The sequence below is a fragment of the Crocuta crocuta genome, unplaced genomic scaffold (assembly GCF_008692635.1).
Source record: "Crocuta crocuta isolate KB4526 unplaced genomic scaffold, BGI_CrCroc_1.0 scaffold2186, whole genome shotgun sequence".
NCBI classification, from domain to species: Eukaryota; Metazoa; Chordata; class Mammalia; order Carnivora; family Hyaenidae; genus Crocuta; species Crocuta crocuta.
The window spans coordinates 79,719-82,209 of NW_027532252.1; positions in this window are offsets into that span (position 1 = coordinate 79,719).

Sequence of the window (2,491 nt, forward strand, 5' to 3'; positions counted from 1 at the left end):
AAGGATTCTATAAAAGAGTTAGTCATTCCAAGATCAAGTCCAAGCTCTGCTACAAATGCAGTTTGACCTCAGACAAGACATTTAATTATCAACATCTGATTTCTCATATATTAAGTGTAGATATTGACATTTCTTCAAAGAGGCCACAATAATCTAATAAAATGAGACGATATCTTTTTTAATGACATGATATCTTGTTCTTCTCCTAGTCCTCAACATGTAATAGAGTAAATAGCACATAGTAGGTACCCAACACTACATGTTTCCTGAAGTGAAGAAGCAAGTTAATATAGAAAAAAAAAATGAAGCTAAAAGATGATAATGGTGAAAGTTCAAGGAAAAGCCAAAATTCAGCATAAAAATATAAGTTCTATTTCTCTCTGCCCCTTGCTCACTCACTCTCTCTCCCTCATAAATAAATAAATAAATAAATAAATACAACATATCACAGAGATAAAAAGTTTCAGAGAGAAAATAAAACAAAATATATACAAAATACATAAAATGCAGTTTTCAACACAAAATTTTAAGTAACTAATATGTTCAAGGAAATAAAAAAATTTGAGAAATTTGGCAAATAGATGGAAATTGCATTAAATAAACAAGTGGAAATTCTAAATATGAGAAATATAAAAACTGGAATTAAGAACTCAGTGGATGAATATGACAGTGGAATATATGGATATAATATCATAAGATATTATAGAGAGACAAAAGGATGGAAAGAAAATACAGAAGTAGATACACACAAGATTAAGAGAAGGTAATCAAACTTGCCACTATATAAAATCATCAGTTTAAAAGGAAGACAGGGGCACCTGGGTGGCTCAGTCGGTTAAGCGTCCGACTTTGGCTCAGGTCATGATCTCATGGTTCGTGGGTTCGAGTCCCGCGTCGGGCTCTGTGCTGACAGCTAGCTCAGAGCCTGGAGCCTGTTTCAGATTCTGTGTCTCCCTCTCTCTCTGTCCCTCCCCCACTCATGCTCTGTTTCTCTCTGTCTCAATAATAAATAAAAACATTTAAAAAAAGAAAAAAAAAGGAAGACAGCAAGAAAGGAACTACAAAATAGCCAGAAAACAATTGACATATGGCAATGTAAAGGGATTAAATTCCCCAAAGGCATATAATGTATATAAAAAGAAACTTCAACTATTTGCTACCTGTAAAAGACTCACTTCAGCTTCAAGGACACACATAGGCTCAAACTGAAGGTACAGAAAAAGATATTCCATGCAAAGAGTAACCAAAAGACAGAAGGAAAGCTATTCTTATATCAGACAAAATAGACTTTAAATAAATACTATATGGGGCACCTGGGTGGCTCTATCGGTTAGGTGTCCAACCTCAACCCAGGTCATGATCTCATGTTCTGTGAGTACCAGCCCTGAGTCAGGGTCTGTGCTGACAGCTCAGAGCCTGGAGCATGCTTCAGATTCTGTGTCTCCTTCTCTCTCTGCCCTTCCCCCATTCATGCTCGCTCGCTCGCGCTCTCTCTCTCTCTCTCTCAAAAATAAATAATAATTTTTAAAAAGTGAATAAAAAACTGTAGGGGTGCCTGACTGGCTTAGTCAGAAGAGTGTGTGACTCTTGATCGAACCCTATGTTGGGTGTAGATACTACTTAAATAAATTAACACTTTAAAAAAATCAAAAACTGTAATAATAGATAAGGTCATTATTTAATGCTAAATGGAATAATTCACCATGAGGATATAACAATTGTAAATATATATGCACCCAACATTAGAAAACCTAAATATATTTAGCAAATACTAACAGATCTAGAGGGAGTAATATCTAACAATACGATAATAATAGGGAACTTCAATATCCCATTTTCAATAATCCATAGATCATCCAGACAGAAAATCAATAAGGAAACACTGGATTTGAACTATTCTTTAGACCAAATGAATCTGACAACATGTACAGAACTTTCTAGCAAACAGCAACAGAATACACATTCCTTCTCAAGTGTATATGGAACATTCCCCAGGATAGGGCATATGTTAGGTCACAAAACAAGTCTTAGCATATGTAAGAAGATTTAAAGATACCTTTTTCCAACCACAATGGTATGAAACTAGAAATCAATAATGGGAAGAAACTAGAAAATTCACAAATGTGTGGAAATTAAATAAGAAACTCCTGAAAAATCAATGGGTCAAAGAATAAATCAAAAGAAAAACCAAAGAATATCTTGAAACAAATAAAAATAGAAATGCAACAAACATCAAAGTTTATAAAATAATAATCGATAGGACTAAAGGAGAAATAGAAAATATGCTAATAGCACAGGGAGATTTCAGAATATTTCTCTCAGCAACTTACCAGACAAAATTCAATAAAGCTATAGAAGATATAAACAACACAACTGACAAACTGTACTCAACATAAAAAACATTGCACTCAATTTTGCAGAATATATATATTTCAAGTGCTCATAGAACACTTACTAAAATTGACCACATGCATTACAAAGCACCAAGTTG